Source organism: Emydura macquarii, unplaced genomic scaffold, assembly GCF_026122565.2.
Source record: "Emydura macquarii macquarii isolate MOO-44397 ecotype Brisbane River unplaced genomic scaffold, CSIRO-AGI_Emac_v2 contig_1146, whole genome shotgun sequence".
NCBI lineage: Eukaryota > Metazoa > Chordata > Testudines > Chelidae > Emydura > Emydura macquarii.
Window position 1 is genome coordinate 11,808,597 of NW_027131283.1, and position 18,979 is coordinate 11,827,575.

Consider the following 18,979-nt stretch of genomic DNA (forward strand, 5'->3'; position numbering starts at 1 on the left):
ACAACAGGGTGAAATAGAGGTGGATTGGCATGTCCTCGCATTCTTGTATAGAATTGTTTGCTAAAATAGTAGACAGAAACAACCTAGTTTTTAAGAGAAGGTGTTAGAAGAAAGTTTTTCTTGTGTGCCCTGAAGCTCAAGTTGTTTGAACAAATGAACTAAAACTTGGGTGTCATACATGATCGTCATACATCTTGGTTGGTGGCCCTGGTTTATAAAAATAAAAAAAGTACATATTGAATACTTTGTTTCCATTGTGGAGATAACATTACTGGTTAGTGGAAATGGAGGAGAGGAGAGGATGAAAGAAACAAGATACTTCTATGAATATAAAGAGTAACTCTACTAAATTAAGCTAGATCTTTGGTTCTCAACTGGCCTGCAAGGTCTTTCAGAGAGACCCGTGGCTCCCCTCCCAATGGCTGCAGAAGAGAGCCACTGCCTAAGTACCCAGGCGGAGTGCATTGCTGGGGTAGGCCCCTTGCTGCAGCCAAGCGGATGGGAGATCAGCGCTCCCCTCCCTTGGCTGTAGCAGGGAGCACAGCAAAGAGCTCGGGTGGGTCCCAGGGGGAGGGAGCATTGATCTCCCTGGCTGCAGAAGGGACCCAGGTGACTGCCTAGGGACCCAGGTGAAGTGCACAGTTTCCCTGCTGCAGCCAAGGGGGCGGGAGATCCTCCTCGCTGAACTCCTTCCCTCTGGCTGCAATGGGGGGGGGGAGGAAGTGGACTGCTGGCAGAGACTGGTGGCCCTTCAGGGTTGTAAAAATTGTATTTGTGGCCCTCAAGCAAAAAAGGTTGGGAACCACTGAGCTAGATCAATATAAGCCAGTTGTAAAATAAGAGTTTCCATACAGGGCTTTTGCATCAAAGTAAATCAATTTTAAAACTAGTTTTAGTTAAACTGGTGCAAGTCTTGTATGTAGGCAAGACCTAATAGTTACATTGTAGGGAGACCTTCTATCACCATTTGTACTAATTGGCACTCCTATGGCCATCTCAGCAGAGATACCAATGCACATTGAAATACCTCTGACATATTTCTTCTTGAAAGGGATAGAGGAACACTGATTCAGCAGAATTGGAAGGTTGGACTCTCACTGCCTCTATTCTACCTATTCTCTGGATAACCAGATCCATTTAGTTTCCAGTGCTGTCACTCTGACATATTATACATACTAAATTCAATTTTTAAAAAGTCACTATTTTTTTTAAATTGAAAAACTCCCAGTGTTTTTAATAGAAAATGTACAGTGTTTGAAAAATAGATGTCATATTTTAGTGTTTAGTTGTCAGTATCAAAATTGATATTATGAACTGACTGATAGATCATTCTCCAATGCTTATTCTTCTGTAGAAGAGAAAATTCAAGTAAATGTGCCAAGCCAAGTGTTCTGTATTTTTGTATAGTGTTCAAAATGTCCGTGAGGATAAGTTTCTTCATCCAAAAACCCAAGCAGTGAAAAATAGTACAGTGTTTTTGCATAAAGACAGCAGGAGTTGCTCCAGCTGATTACCTTTGATATTAAATACTGCATTTGGCACTAAAATGATAAGAAAACTATACAAGCCTGATTTCAAAGAAAACCTAAACTGCTGCTTTCAAAGGCTAGATAGACACAATATTCCTTTTGTTAAGGCTGGAAAACATTTTTAGCAGAGTAATGAATTTAAGCTTCCTAGTTCATTTTAGACACATCTAGGAAAATGTAGATCACATTTATAAGGAGGACTGTATCCTGAAAAGCTGTGACTCTAAAAAGAACTTGGGTCTCAGGTTAGGTAACTAATAGAACATGAGCTCCCAGTGTAGTGCTGTAATCAAGAGGGAAAATGCAGTTCTTGGCTGTATAAGCAGGAGCGTATCAAATACGAGTAGAGAAGTAGCACTGTCTCTATCTATGTCGTTCGTAAGACCATTACTGGAATTGTGTGTCCAGTTCTGGGTTCCACACTTCAGAAAGAATGTTGAGAAATTGGAAGGGGCTCAGAAAAGAACTACAAGAATGATTTGAGAGCTAAAAACCTGCCTTATAGTGACAGACTTGGGAAACTCAATCTATTTGGTTTATGAAAGAGAAAAAGTAGTCTTGATGCAGAAATTATTGTGTGAGGTTCTTTGGCCTATGTTACACAGGAAGTCAAAGTAGGTGGTCAGAGTGGTCCCTTCTGGCTGAAAAAAATCTATGAATCTGTTAAAATTTCTATTGATGGACATCGCTTTTCATTATTTTTTCTATTTCCAAAAACACCCAATAGAGGAGGAAGTAGGAAAGGAAAAGTAAGCTTGAGAACCATATGGGACAAAGCGCCTTACCCATTAGGAAAAACAACCTAACTTCAGGTTAGTTTTTTATATTCAGAGCATATGCACATTTTCATTGATCCATATTAGATGCATTTATTTTGATAAATAGTATGTTTAAAAAATAATTGGGAAGAAAAGGGCATATCTTATTTTTCATTGGAATGTTAGTAACTGTTGTAGTGGTAGTTAGAGACTTTGAGATAGTCTAGCTGAAGCTTTACCAGGATCAGGTATGCTCCAGTGTCATGGCTTCAAGCCTCCAAAAAAAAAGGCTTTCCTGCTAAGTGACCCCAACTGCCTGAAGTGTCGGGGGGAAGCCCTTTGTAAGGAGAAGAACAGATTGATAAGGCTTTCAGACCTCCAGAATATCCACCTGAAAGCCTGGCTCATGGAGCCCCAGATCCGGCTTCGAGCCAACCCACTCTGCTGTGGTACCCAGCATGCAGAGGGCACTGTCGGCACTGACCCGACTCAGCATCACGAATAGACGGAACCAGCACTCGGAGCGTGGATACTCCCCTGCACCGTCGAAGCAGGCAGGGTGGAGCACCAATCCGTACTGAGGTCGGATCACGGAGAACCTGCTGCCTGAGCCAGCGTCTCTAGCCAGGGAGCCTCCCCTGACTCAGGGGAGTGGGGGAGCCCCTTGGCACCTACCAGCACCATCGACTTCGGTGGCCAACAGGTGGCAAGAGCCTTGCTGGCCTTGCATACGCCACTACCGCCCATATCTCCACGAGAGAGAAGGGGCTGGCATTACAGGGGAAGCCTGTGTTGGGATCCTCTGAATGGCTCAGGAGATCCCTGGTATAGGGAGGAAGATCTCCTGCAGACCGGTTTCCTAGGGTAGAGCAGGAATGATCCCCTAGAAGTTATCGAGGTCGCGGTTGCCGGACCGACCTGCATTGAGGTGGAGAGCGAAGTCACCCACCCGACACTGGTCTCAACCCCCTGGCACCGGGTGAGGTCCATCCCACTGCTCCGGCAATGAAGAGTTCGGCTGCAAGGACATGGCGCTGATCCCAGTCACCAGAGACAGTCTTGGTACTGGGGAATTCACCAGGCGGTGCTGAACCCGGATGCTAGAGACGGAATTGGCACTGAGGAGTTCACCCCTGCACCGAGGCTGCACCAAACTCGGTGGCCATAGAGAGACTCGGCACCAAGGTGTTCGCCCTGCATCGAGGCCGGGCAGAGCCCGGTCGCTGGAGTTTGACTCGGCGCCGAGATGCATGCAGAGCACAAAGTCCTCGGTACCAGGATGACGCTCGGGTCAGCCCAGCTTGCTGGAGCATTGTCCCTACGCCTGCTCCAGCCGCGGCACCCACGACAAACCTGGTAGTCAAGGTCGTCGATGTCGAGGGGACGCTCTCTGGAGCGACAGTACTGTACAGTGAGAGCCCTTGGGGCAGCCCCAGCCGTGGTCTTTGACGGTGTATCAGTGTCCCTTTGGGAATGTAGTACCTGGGGGAGCCACCACCAACGAAAGGTGCCAGAGCTCCAGGCAGATGGCCTCAGAGGCAATAGTCACCCCAATGGCTGAATGGAGGCCTAGGTGGTTTCCCGGGGGGGGGGGGGAGACGGGATCACGGTCTATCAACCCCTTGGGTATGCAGTCAGTGCCTCAGGTACAGGGAAAGGGCCACCATTCGCCCTCGGACGATGACTCGGCCCTACGGGCAGGGACTCCTGTGTGGACCATCTGTTGGCGGGAAGAGGTGCTGCGGCCTGCAGAGCCCTTCCTCCACCCACCTCCCCACCAGATGAAGCATGCTCCCGAGCCCTGGTTGCTTCTAGGGCACATTGGGAACTACTCAAGAGGTGGCCTCCACCTTGGGGCTAGAGGCAAAGGAGCAAAAAGGGCGTCAGGCAATCTTTAATGTGCTACCAGTGGGCTCCACAGTGTGGTAGCCCTCCTGGTCTACAAAGGGGCGCTCAACACAGTGAGGGTCTCGTGGCAAACCCCCTGCTCCATAGCCCGATGTGTAAATGAGCCAAGAAGAGTATTACACCCCAGACAAGGGGTTTGAATATTATTCAACACCCTGCCCCCAACCACAGGGATAGGCAGGGCAACCAGGCTCTACTCCAGAGAACTAGGGCGTTTGCAGGCCAGACTTTTTTGGAGAAAAATTTTGTTCAACAGCACTACCAGTAAGTGGAAGGTGAGCCCTCGGGGGACTCAGTGAGCTACTGAAGCAGGCGCTGAACCTGTATACCATTGTAGAAGAGGGTACCCACGGGAGCTAGAGCAGCGCTCCAGGCATCCTCAGTTGCTACTGATTCGGTGGGCAGAGCCATACCCCCCGCCATCGGCATGCCCAGAGGTTAGTGGCTGCAATCCCGGGCTGTCCCAAAAGGTCCAGCAGCCCATCCAGGGCCCTTCCTTGGCCTTCTCTTTGGTTCGGATAGAGGTGAAACTGCATGGTCTCAAGGATTTCAAGACCACGCTCTGTCCCCTGAGCCGCTACACGCCACAGACCTTTAGGTGTCAGGCAGGTCCCCAGGGACAGCAGCAGTAGAGGTGTCAGCCATGGTCATCTTGCGACCTATGGGCAATGGGACAGAGTCAGGGGGCCTAGGAGACACCATCCACCCTGAGTGGCTCCTTAGGCCCTCAGTAAGGGTCCTCATGGCAATAGGGCAATTGGAAAAGGCCCTTTCTGATGGTGCACACAAGGGCAGCACCCTAGCCTATACCCTCCTTCAGTTTGTGTGAGCCAGAAGGCCTTCGGACCACTGGGTCCTTGATATAGTTCAAGAGCTAGGGCCCCTGGTCATCTCTTTCACCCCACCCATTCGACACCTCTCCCTTCCTCCCTCTCAGCGGCAATTCCACATCCAAGAGGTTGAGGCCGCCTCAGCCCAGAGCAGTGGGAAAGGTCCCACAGGGCATGGCAGAAGAGGTCCAACTTGAGGTACTTCCTTGTCCCCTTAAAAAAAAAAAAACCCAACAGCAGCAAGCCCTAGTCTCCCTCGACTGGTGAACGACTCCTCAGGATGTGTGAAAGGGCGTTCCGTTCATGGAACAAGCTCCTTTAGTTACCCTGATATCGGCTGCCTCGAGCAGAGGTTAAAGTGCCGTATCAGCGCTGACCTCGGCTCACAAGGCATCTAGCCAAGGGAGGCAAGGCGTCGGCACACCAATGTAAAGATCTGTGAAACGCTCGCAGGGCTTGCGGAATGTTCCTCCGCTCTACTGAGGGCAGGGCAATACAGGTGCTGACAGACAGTGCAGCGATCATGTACTACATCGACAGGCAGGGGGAGCCCATTCGTCAGCCTTATGAAAGGAAGTTATCGGTCCTTAGGATCAGGCGGTGATCATCTCCTGGGGGTGATGAATGACGAGGCAGACCATGTCAAGGGGTCGCTCTTCCTCACCACAATGGGTTGCTGCGTCCACAAAGGGCATCTATGACCGTCTGGAGGGGGAGTTTTCCCAAGGGGAATCTGTCCATATCAGACTGGAGCATGAGGTGTCCACAGTGCTACTCTCTTCGTGGTCAAGGGGCGGGGACTATCGCCAACATGGCCCGTCTATAGCGATAAGAGAGCATCATATTCCTGCCTTTCCCCTGCTGCATACAGTCCTCCTAAAGATGAGGAGGGGTTAAACAGATGCCATCTCGATTGTTCCGGCCTGGCCATGCCAGCAGGGGTTCAGCATACTGCTGGATTTCTCGATCACCGCCTCAGGAGCCTATGAGTCAGCGCAATCCCAGCTCCCAGGATCACGGTCACCTGCGATGCGCAGACTGGACCCTTGACACCCCAGGGAGTGATGGATCGGTGGCCGAGAGGCGACGAGCAAGCCACTCAGAACAAGTCCAGTGAGTTCTCCTGGGTAGCAGGAAGCCCTCCACGCAGGTTGTGTTACCGGGTTAAGTGGAAGTGGCTGTTCCTCGGCAAGGAAGGTCTCCAGGATCAGGACTCTGACCTCGGAGCTCCCCGCCTCATGCTGTAGTCTATAAGATAAGGTTTAGTTGAGACCACACCTGGCCTTCCGGCCCAAAGTGGCCACCCAGTTCCATTGTGACCAACATATATTCTCCCTATGTTTTCCCTGAATCACGTGGTTCAGAGGAGAAGAGAAGGTGACACTCGTTAAAAATGTGAGAGGGGCCCTGGCTTCTACATCAGATGTACGAGGCCGTTCCGGAGAGCGATGCAGCTCTTCGTTGCAGCAGCTGACCGGATGAAAGGTTCACTGGTCTCTGCCCAGCGCATTTTCCTTGTGAATAACTTCCTGCATCACGTTCGGCTACGAACAGGTGAAGGTGCCGCTTCCAGGCACCACCACAGCTCACTCAACAGAGCTCAAGCTCCATCTACAGCCTTCCTAGCGGAAGTGCCAGGGCAAAGCAGCTGCAAAGCAGCTGCCAAGCTGGCAGTACATACCTTCACGTCCCACCACGCCTCTGTCGAAAGGGCGCGGGAAGATGTGGGCTTCAGCAAGGCTGGGCTGCAGGCAGCTCACCGCTTACTCTGGCCCACCTCCAAGGTATTGCTTGTTAGTCACCTATAGTAAAATGGACATGAGCAAGCACTGGAAGACGAAAACAAGGTTACTTACCAGTAACTGATGTTCTTCAAGATGTGTTGCTCATGTCCATTCCACAACCCACCCTCCGTCCCCACTGCCGGAGTTGGCAGAAAGAAGGGACTGAGGGGGCGTGGGGCCGGCAGCGCCTCATATACTGCCACATGTGCGTGGGACTCCAGGGGCGCCGGAGCCGACCCTACAGGATCCGCTAAGGGGAAAAAAGGTCCAGTAGCCATGCACGGAGGCGTGCACACACTTATAGTGGAATGGACATGAGCAACAAATCTCGAAGAACTTCAGTTCTTAAGTAACCTTGTTATCCTTCCTCACAACACAGCTTCACAAAAAATTTTTAAGCATTGCATGATCAAAGTGTAGCCAGTCATCACCTTGACTACTTTACTTACATGTTGCACATCTTTTCCCCACTCTTTGTCTATTTTGTCTCCTTTAGTCCATATATACACTGATGAATCTTAGAAAAAATATCTAAATCTATTCATGGCCAGTTTATACCCATTTGTTCTTGTGCCAACATTGTCCTTTAGCATAAATAACTCACATTCTCCATGGTGTTTACCTGTTGATGTATTCATGCAGATCAGTAATACCCCTCTTAGCCTTTGTTTTGCAAGGCTACACAAACCAAACTCTTAGTCTCCACTTGTATTTTAGGCTCTTTGTTCCACTGATTATGCTAATGCCTCTTTTCTGCTCCTGTGCCAGTTTGGATTCATCTTTCTTGAACATGGGTAACCAAAATTGTACCCAGTGTTCCAAGTGAAGTCTTACCAGTACCTTGTACAATGGCATTAATACTTTCCCTTTCTCTTCTAGAAGCATTGTAATTGTTAGCAATGTAATCCCCACATACTTTTTATGATTTCTTTATTAAAAACAATTTATATTTAAAAATCATTTACATTAGTGACAATTTTAAAATGTATAATTTAATGAGATTTCCTGTGTGTGCTATGGCATTAATATCTTCCTGAGGAAGAGAGCCGTAACCTCTCTCAGGAGTCCCAGATGTTAGTTTTCAGTTGTGCAAGTATCAGCAATTATCAGGTTTCCTGGTTTGTTTAAAAGAACTGGGAACAAGCATGCTGGGCAACCTATAAATATCAAACCTCATGGGAAGATTTTGGGAATTAGCCACACTATTTCAGGTTGTTACATTTTTAGAACTTTTTTTTAAGAGGGCAAGGAACAGTTCTTTAAAAATCAGTTCCAAGTAAACAGTAAAAACAGCAAAATTGTCTTACTTTATTGCTTCAGCTGCGTTGACGCCACAAACTTTCCAGACAGAAGGGAAAAAGCATTCCCCACATTCCCTCAGTAGCCTTGCTTCTAGACTCTGAGCATTCTTCAATGATATCTAGCAGTCTGTTTGCCTAACTTGCTAGAATCAGCAGTGGCAGTGCTTTCAGTACATTGTTAGGTGTTTTGGTGGGGATACTTCCCCTTTAATAAATGAGTCAGAGAACAACATGAGCTGAAGCTAACATGAACCAAAACAAAACATAAAGACAAATTTGGGACCACTTTTAATAACCATTATCTGAGGTTATTTGTATGCTTAATGATTTTCTGGTCCTTTAGGAACATCAGCAAAATCTGCTTAGATATTTTTCCCAACGTAATGGTACAAGAAATATTTTTATTTTTTTAAACACATGCTAAAACACATACATTTATTATGTGCCAAATTACAACATCAATGACCAAATGTGTGCTGTTGAACTAGGTGAAGTTCAAAGGACGTGTAGTGACTGAAATAAATGATGACACTTTAATGCATTTTAAATAATTCCTAAGTAGATTTTTAAAAATCTCTTAATAATGTTTTTTCTTTAATATATGCAGTTTATTAGTTCTGGCTGAGAAAGTTCAAAAGAAAAGCTGACTAGTTTTAGGACAAGACAGATAACAACTTGGACACTTTTTAAAAACACCATAATAGATGCTCAAACAAAATGTAAAAATAAATAGAATAAAAAATAAAAATAAATAAATAAGAAATAAAATAAAAAGGAAAAAAAAGTAAGCAAACCAAAAATTGCAACCATGTTTAAACAACAGAGTAAAAGAGGCAGTTGGAGACAAAAAGACATCTTTTAAAAACTAAATCAAATCCTAGTGAGGAAAATAGAAAGGAGCATAAACTCTGGCAAGTCAAGTGTAAAAGTATAATTAGGCAGACCAAAAAAGAATTTGAAGAACAACTACAAAGACACAAAAACTAACACTAAATTTTTTAAGTACATCAAAAGCAGGAAGCCTGTGAAATAATCAATGGGGCCACTGGACGATGGAGGTGCTTAAGGCACATTCATAGAAGACAAGGTTGTTGCGTAGAAGCTAAATGAATTCTTTGCATCTGTCTTCACTGCAGAGGTTGTGACGGAGATACCCACACCCAAGACATTCTTTGTAGGTGACAGATTTGAGGAACTGTCACAAATTGAGATGTCAATAGAGGAGGTTTTGAAACAAACTGATGAATTAAACAGTAATAAGTCACCAGGACTAGATGATATTCACTCGAGTTCTGAAGGAACTCAAATATGAAATTGCAGAGCTACTTATTGTGGTATGCAACCTATCGCTTAAAGCATTCTCTCTACCAGATTACTGGGGGATACCTAATGTAATGCCAATTTTTAAAAAAAGGCTCCAGAAGCAACTGTGGCAATTACAGGTCAGTAAACCTAACTTCAGTACCAGGCAAATTGGTTGAAATTATAGTATAGAACAGAAATATCAGATACATAGATGAACATGATATGTTGGGGAAGAGTCAGTGCAGCTTTTGTAAAGAGAAATAAAGCATCATCAATCTATTAGAATTCTTTGAGGCTGTCAACAAGCATGCAGATAAGGACTATCCAGTGGATATACTGTATTTGGACTTTCCGAAGGCCTTTGACAAAGTCCATCACCAAAGGCTCTTCAGCAAAATAAGCAGTCATGACATAAGAGGAAAGGTCCTCTCATGAATCAGTAACTGGTTAAAAAGATAGGAAACAAAGGGTAGGAATAAATTATCAGTTTTCACAGTGAAGAGAGGTAAATAGCACCCAAAGATCTGTACTGGGATCAGTGTTGTTCAACATATTTTTAAATGATCTGGAAAAGGAGGTAAACGGTAACATAGCAAAGTTTGCAGGCAATACAAAATAACTGAAGATAGTTAAGTCCAAAGCGGACTGTGAAGAGTTACAAGGGGTTCTCATAAAACTGGGTGACTGGGTAACAAAATGGCAGATGAAATTCAATGTAGATGAATGCAACGTAATGCACTTTGGAAAATATAATCCCAACTATACATAAAAAATGGCGGGGTTTTAATTACCTGTTACTAATTCAAGAAAGAGATCTTGAAGTCATCCTGGATAGTTCTGTGAAACCATCTGCTCAGTGTGCAGCAGCAGTCAAAAAAGCTAACAATGTTAGAAACCATTAGGAAAGGGATAGATAATAAGGCAGAAAATATCATAATGTGAGTATATAAATCCATGGTAAACCCACACCTTGAACACTGTGTGCAGTTCTGGTCTCCCCATCTCTAAAAGATATATTAGAATTGGAAAAGGTTGAGAGAAGGGGAACAATAATGATTAGGGATATGGAACAGTTTCCATATGAGGAGATTAAAAGGACTGGGACTGTTTATCTTGGAAAAAAGATGACTAAGGATGGATATGACAGAAGTCTATAAAATCATGACTGGTGTAGAGAAAGTGAATAAGGAAATCTTATTTCCTTCACATACCACAAAAGAACCCGGGTTCATCCATGAAATTAATAAGCAGCAGGTTTAAAACAAACATAAGGAAGTACTTCTTCACGCAACACACAGTCAATCTGTGGAACTAGTTTTCAGGGAATGTTGTGAAGGTCAAAAGCGTAACTGGGGGTCAAAAGAGAATTAGATAAGTCATGCAGGATAGGTCCATCAATGGTTATTAGCCAAGATGGTCAGGGATACAACCCCATGCTCTGGTTGTCTCTAAAACTCTGACTTCCAGAAGCTGGGACTGGGTGACAGGGGATGGATCACTTGATAACTGCCTTGTTCTTTTCATTCCCTCGGAAGCATCTGGGACTGGCAGTGTCAGAAGACGGGATATGGGGCTTGATGGACCCTTGGTCTGATCCGGTGTAGCCATTCTTAGGTTCTTACAAATTAAATTTTAGAATTATTGTTAAATTATTCTTGAGTGCACAGATTGTGAAGAAAAGTGCAATATTTTTTTATTTTTGTGAATTTTGAATGGACAAAGAGCTCTTTACTGACCAAGAGAGGCAGAGCAATAAGTTATATCAAATAGTTAAAAATAAAGAGTGATCTTCCTCCTTCTGCTGAGATATTTTTTACTTAAACCACTTCATAATGCTGTTTCCTTTCTCTTCAATAAACTCTCTGCTGCCACCTTTTGAGTGAGTCTGTGCTGGCTGCCCATTGTGCTTAAGTGTTTACCAAAAAATCACTGTTTAGATATTACAGTTATAGGTTCTCACGTGGCAAATCCCAAAGTGAACAGGGGATAGATTTTCACTCACCTTTTGGCTCTTCCACAAACTCACACAGGTTATACTGCAGGCTCTTTCTGACAGAGCAGTGAAAAGGTATTTGGGAGTGGGGGGTGGGATGGCCTATTGGTTAGGGAACTTGTAAGCACATTTCTGTGTATCGAATATACACTACCTTCCCTTTCCCCCCTTGTGCACTGATTCATGCTCCTTGCAAAAATAAAGTGCAGAGGGACAAGAGTGGCCTGCAAGTTCTTCCTTTAAAGCTTTTCCCTTCACGCCTCTCATTGTTAATCTTTCAAACAAAAGCTACAGCTACACTTGGAGTGAGGGATCTGATTCCCAGCTCTTAGAGATATACACTAGCTCTCATCGAGGTAGCTAAAAATAGTAGCTAAGTTGCCATATCACAGGCAGCAGTACATGCCAGTCACCCCAGTACATAGCCATGGGATCCAGACATTTATGTACTCGGGGTGGCTAGTGCATGCCTCTGCTCTCTGCTGCCTGTGCTACCGTGGTTACACTACTACTTCTAACGTGCTAGGTCAATGAGAGCTAATGCAAGTATCTCTACTGAACCTGGGAATCACATCCCTCGCTCCAAGTATAATTTCCATAGGTGTGTTGTTTGTAGTCCCATACCCCTCCCCCCCTTTGCTTACACAGCTGCACCATTTTGCCATACAATCATCTTCTGCTCAATGTATTTATATGTTTGAACTGTACATTGTCTACCTAGGCCTTGGTCCTCCAAGGTGATCCTTGTGAACAGTTACTCCTAAATAACTTGTGCAGATTCTCAAATAAATTCATTTCAGCTCTAATCATTCCTCTTATGTAAGCATTATAGTGAGCATGTTTGCTGCTAGGTACATTCGCTGCAATATTTCATTTGAACTATTTTAACATGTTCCCAGGAGTTGAATTTTGATTTTGTAAATTCTAGTGTCCACAGCAGAAATCTGATTCTAAGGATTATGTTCATCTGACAGAAACCAAACCATGAGATGTATGTTTCTGATCAAAAGCAGACAGTAAAGCTCAAAATTCAATGATTCACAACAAATTCCTAGTAAAGAAGACATTCGTACAGCCCAAGAATTATTCACAAAAAAATATTGCCAGAGTAATTTTGAATAATACGGGTGTGACGTTCCCCTTTGCAATCTGGACTGGTGTCTAGCTGTGTGATCCCAATCCCTCACTCCTGAGGCCTGTCTTGCCCTTGCCCACTGCTGTATGAACCCCCCACTCCTGCGTCAGCCCACACACAGCCTCTTGCAAGCAAGCGGTCCCTGTTTTAGTGAGTGAGTGCTTCTGGCCAACCACTCATGGGATTATACAATAGAATGACCCCAGCAACCACCCCCAGTGCCAGGTGCAGCCCTTGAACATGCAATCTTGCAGTGTTCAGTGCTGCCCACTGAACCTTGCAAGTTCATATTGGTTAGTCAGTTTATCAAAGAAATTGATATGCACCAGCTCTGTCACTTTAAATGAAGTCTCTACACACACCCAAACCACATGCATTACTTTAGATAAAACAAACAAATAAGTTTATTAAGTACAGAAAGAGTTTAAGTGATTATAAACCAGAGGAAGGCAGGTCAGGTTGAATCAAAAGTAAATAAAAGGCAAATCACATTCTTAACTAAGTTTAACACTTCAGTAACTTTCCAGTCTTAGATAATGCTCATCACAGGCTGGCTGACTTCTTCAGCCAGCCTCTCCCCTTGTGGACAGTATTTCAGTTGCTTGATGTTGATGTAGATGGATTGCAAGAGACAGCTCCTGGGAGCAAAATGTCCCCCCTGTTTAAAATGTCTCCGTGCCCCCCTCTGGAGCTTCCCCCCCTTCAGGGTCAGGCGACTAACAATATTCCTGCTGAGTCTTCTCCACCTCTGGAGTCAAGGATCATCACCTTATCAGATGCTTAGGTTAGTCCATTGTTCCTGGAAGAGCTGCATTGTTTTATGCATGCCTAAGTGAGGCGTGAACTACTGTTACTTTTAGTGTTTGCCTAGATCAGCCCTTAAAACACGAGAGACACATATTTGGAATTATTACATTGCAGAGCTTCATAACCACACATATGACATTGAAAGAAACATACTACTATAACAGCAGTGTTCAGTATGTCATGAGCATCCCAAAAACACCTTACATGACACACTTTGCATTAAATAATACACAGTCACACTATAAGGGTGAACATGAATGATTCGCAGTCACACCATAAGGGTATACATGGGGTGGATTGTGTCGCAGCATGTATTCAAGAAAGTAGCAATCTGCTCATGGACAATTCATAAACAGAAATATTACGGTCATGAAATATAATATTTGTTATGAATTATTTGTCCCACTCTAATAATACACCCAGTTTTCACAGGCATAATCAATTTCTATAGCAACAAATTTTAAGTAAGTAAGGTCTTTTAAGCTTTATTATTGTTACAGTCAGGAAAAAATCTTGGCACGTAATTGGCTGAAAACAACCAAGTGAAGAGTTTTTATTTCCGTTGTTTAACTCCTTCAAGATTATTAGGTTGCACATGTAAATGAATGCGTATTTATTGGCTGCAGATGAAATCTGTGAAATCTGTCAGTCACTTCTGAGATAAGATAGCATAAGTGAATCTGTTTCTGTTTCAATCATCAGAGGTGAACAGTGGTTATGCAACATTTCTGATTTCATTTACTTTTAAGAATGTGAATTTTAAAGTTACTTCTGAAAGTCATGCCCATATTGGAGACATTTCTAAAGACTTTGGATGAAGACATTCAGAGCCAAATTTTCAGAAAGTGGAGGTAGAGGCCTCTGGGCAAATATGTGGATACATTGAAATTACTTTTGCAAATAAAAATTGGCACCTGCATTTTCACTGTTACTGTTATAGACCCCCATTAAACACTGCAGGTAAGCAAGTGCTTTCTCTAAGCATGTGCTGAAGTCCCATTGGACGTGCCCTGTGCCTGAATAGAGGTGCTTTCCTGAAGTGGTGACATAAAGAGGAAATATGGATGTATGTGAGCATCTGCTTTTTAAGGAAAGGAGGCTATCAGATTGGATACATTTAACTCATATGTACTTCAACACAAATCAATATTTGATCATGCTTGAAACATAGACAAATATATCATTTTAAAATAAGTTTTATTTCATTACAATAACATTACATTGTGGTTACAGTTTTACTGATGTCGTAATCAGGGTTTTTTGACTACAAATAAAAATGAATCTCTTCTTTGGTTAAGTAAACCAGTTAATTTTATCTTATTACAGACATTGGGGAAGGAGCTAGGGCAGTGCGGCAGGTATTTGTTTTCTTTGCAAGTTTACCTTTGAAATCTTGGAACTTAAGTTTAGTCTCTCATGGTTGATATAAAATGAGAATTCCCACCAAATAATGATTATAAAAGGCAGCAGCTACCGGAAGAGCTGGAACTTCGAGCAGACTAGGTTAATAAAATTCAGGTGGTGTTGGGCTGGAGTGTCATCAGTGTGAACTCAGTTTAAGACTGAAGAGAGAAGCATTGTAATATAAAAGTAAATAGCAGATGATGTTCATGGGACCCGTCTGTTATATTGAATCCTATGCAAGAAAATGTATGTAGTGACCTACCTATCCTCACTATACTATATGCATTTTACATTAGTTTTTATACAGAGCAGCATTTTAAGGTACTGAACTAAGGTGAGAATTGCCAGCTTCTTGTGGCAAGGACTATGTTGTTGTATGCAATATCTTTGCACAGTGTCGAGCACATTGTCCATGCTCATTTAGCTTAGTCCTCATCTTGCAGTGTAGATGCCATGCTTGTTTGGTAATGTATTTTATGCCTTCAGTGCTGGCAAATATAAATAAAAGTCTCATCAACTTAGCCTCAAAGAACTATTGCTGTATTCTTTTTTTAAATCTAAAGTCCAAAGTAAATGAATGGCAATACATTTTCTCCATTGCACTTCAAGATGGAGTATCAAGTGCAGGAAAAGTGTAGTCCAAGAATAAACTCCAACATACCTGCTTTAGCAGCAACAGCAGCGCTGAAATCTTTGTGTTAAACTAAATGCAGAGTGAAGTATGCCGTAATGTAGGGAGGTTGTTTTGTGTATCCTCATTTTATGCTTTATAATCATGAAAATTATACAGCCAGGAATGTTTTGAAGAGGATGATTAGGTTACTAGAATTTTAAAAATAAAGAATGTAAAGAAGCAACATCCCAGTGATTTAACATGCTAAAGAATCCTTTGGATTTCTTAAAAGTATTTGAGATTTGCAAATAAGGCTGTTTACTGTGTATACATGTTTGATAATCCTCCCTATCTACGCTTGTGATAGATCAGCATATTAATTATTAATTATTATATCAACAATATATTAATTGCTGTACCTATCTCTAAGTAAAAATCCATTCTCTGTACATCAGTTTGTAAAGTCTTCATGTCACTATGTCTTCCTGTGTGTATGTATAATTAATAGCACCATGCTACCTTAATGCTAGTTAGTTGCTCCCATGTTAATAAATAATAACCATGATCTAGATTTTCCTTTTTCAGTTAACACTGATTTTAACACACTTACCCTTTTTCTAGCAATGGAAGTTGTATTTCACAAACATTCTGTATATGTGTAGCAGTGGAGCATACTTCAGTGAAAAAGTTTGCAAGCAATTTGAGCCAGTTTACCTAATATTTTTTAAATAATGGTCATGGTTTTCGTACTACTGCAGTCATCCCATTGCTCTAGTCTACACTACGTAGTAGTGAATATGTCACGTTTAGTTTGAAAAAATACATTTGTTCTATTTACCATATAAATGAGGAGTAATTTGTTAAAATTATTCTGTAATGTTTCCATAGTAAGAGGAGTATGAAACTCAAAATGCACAGTTGTATATAATATACATAGTAATAAAGTTGCTATTTATGTCAATAGCTAAACCGCACAACAGTTCTGTATCCTCTCTTGTAGGAGTGAAAGTAATATAATAGCTGGTATCTGATTAAATCATCTAAATATAGCCTCATCATAAAGCCTTTCATCTTGATTAATCCCCCATAGTGGGGGAACTATAACACTGAACATCAGAAAAGTTTAAATTGTGACATAACCACTTGTAGAAAGCATTTTAAAAGCAGTTTGAGGGACAAACAGAAAACCAATACCCATCAAGTCTCAGATATTTGGGACCTCCACTTTTCAGAATCTTCTAAAATATTTTGTTACAGAAATTGTTTAGTATAAAAGACAGTCATGTAGGAATAGCATGTCAAAAAGTAACCCCCAGAGAAATGTCATTGTGGACTTTGTTTCTTCTATGACAGAAAACAATCAGTGATGATAAAGATCTGTCAGATTGACCCTGCCCACCCATCCAGGACTAAGCTGTCTCTTCAAGAAAGCATCCTTATTTAGGAAAGCATTTAAGTCCATGTTTAACTTTAAGCACATAGTTAAGTTCCATTAAATCCATGTCCCACTAATACTCCTTGTCAGTTGATATATATATTCCTGATACTTCTCTTAACTACCTCTCTGTAATAGATCTAATACATAGAGTGGGAATATGACACTAACTAAAAAGTTACAAATCAAACAAGTATTAACATAAACAACTGATGGCAGGTAATTGTACCCAGCAAATTAGAAACTGTTGTCCACAGAAATGTCATAACATTTAATTTTCAGCTTTTGAGTTTTATCATGTCTTGCTCTGGAGTTGTTTAGGCATCTGACTTCTTTGTTCTCTTCAAACAATGGTAGCGTCACCGAAGTATAAAACAAAAATGACTAACCAAACTCCCAAGCAGAGATATGTTGGATAAAGCGTGGCAAATTCCCATCTCAGTTTTCTTGAATAGGGCTGTGTAGTGGTTAAAGCAGGGAACTATGAATTATGACTTTGCTATGCAGTGTGGCATTGTTTCTGTTCCTTGACTGGAGGACTTGTGTAACTAATCAACACAGCACAAATTATAAGTATTACAACAGAATACACAATTTGAAGTTTATTTTCAGTGGCTTACTTCACTTAGATAAGTTTCAACACAAATTGAATGATGTATATTCACTTTCAACATACAGTACTCTGATGTGTGAAGTGTTACTAACTAATGCTGAAAACAATGACAGGTGGGCAGAGTAAGATTGCTTTGTCATTTATTTAAAATGTCCAATAACTTGTGAGGTGAAATGTGACAGGACTAGAAATTGTGTTTGGCCATTTCAAAGCGGGCAATCCTAGATTTGTAATTCAAGGAAACATTTTGTTTCTAGTTCTGGTGGTTCACAAGTAGAACTTAGTAAAATATATATATATATATATTCAAAACCTTTTTGACAAAAAAGGCCTCTTTTTAATAACGGAAAGTTTTAATGAAAAACTTTTTTAAAAAATTAGATTTTATTGAAACAAAGCTTTTTATTTTGAAATTTAAAACTTCCCCCACCCCAGTTTTTCCCCCTTTCCTCCTTTTTGCCATAGAGTACAACAGAATGCATGATCATTTTTTTTCTCAATTTGCCATTCTGTACCTTCTTTCCATTTTCAAAAAGTTACAGAGTGCCAAAAAAAGAATAAGAAAAGTCTGTCGTTTTGCTGTTGTGTAACTTTTACCAAAGTTGGAGAAGCTTTGAAAAGTTAGAGTAACAAAAGGAAAAATGAATGTGGCAGGTCAGGGAAGGGGACTACACCAAACCTATGTGTACACAAGGCTGAAGAAAGAACTTCTTAAATTATTAATTTTGCAGTAAAAATTGCACAGTAGGCCTTTCTTGTATTTCAGGACATCACTTTTTCAGATAACAAAAGGCCTTTTGGAAACATATTTTTCACTAACCAAGCTATCCCTGAGATGTTAGCAAAATAATACATTGAAGTAACATTTGAAGATGAATTATGGAAGTTTGAAGAAAAGGAAGGACATATAAATTTGCATTCCTGTAATACAGGAATTGGGGAAGATTCTAGGCAAATTATTTGCTGACTTTGATAGAGGAAATGCTTATTTTCTCATGAACAGACAAAACCCCAATCTTGTATTTATATTTCCTAGTGTCTTGTGCACCTGACCCTTGGTAACAAGGTAGATTTCCCTAGGAAACATGAGTTTCTTATAATCTCAGGGCAGTTTGCGCCACACCAATTTGTGATGTGGTACTGTCAGATCTTGCAACTGAGCAAAGTTACATTGGATCATTACTTTGGAGACCTCCAAAAAACATGCAGAAGCTGCAAGAAGTGCTGTGGTTAATTTCAGTAGGTGGCGTTCTTCTTCTATATAAATACTGAACCTACCCTATCCTATCCTACCCTAATGGAAAGGGGGCATTTTGCTCTGGGAGATGCCATCTTCTACAGGAGACATAAAAAGATAACTGATGACTTGGGGTCAAAAAATCCATGACACTTTATCTAAGAGTACATTTTCCACAATAGGCATCCTGGCTAAAATCCAGTCCAAGTTAAGATAAATACATTCTGCTTACCTAAATTTTAGTGGAGTATGCTAAAGGTGCATGCCAGCAAGTCTAAAATTACAAATTTTCAAAAGTGACTAGTGATTTTGGTTGCATCAGTTTTT

At 42.0% G+C, this 18,979-nt stretch overlaps 1 protein-coding gene across 2 annotated transcripts in view; it reads left to right on the forward strand.

The window, feature by feature from the left end:
• NT5DC1 (5'-nucleotidase domain containing 1) overlaps positions 1–18,979 on the forward strand; it is a 219,492-nt gene that overhangs the window by 138,385 nt on the left and 62,128 nt on the right. The window lies entirely within an intron of this gene.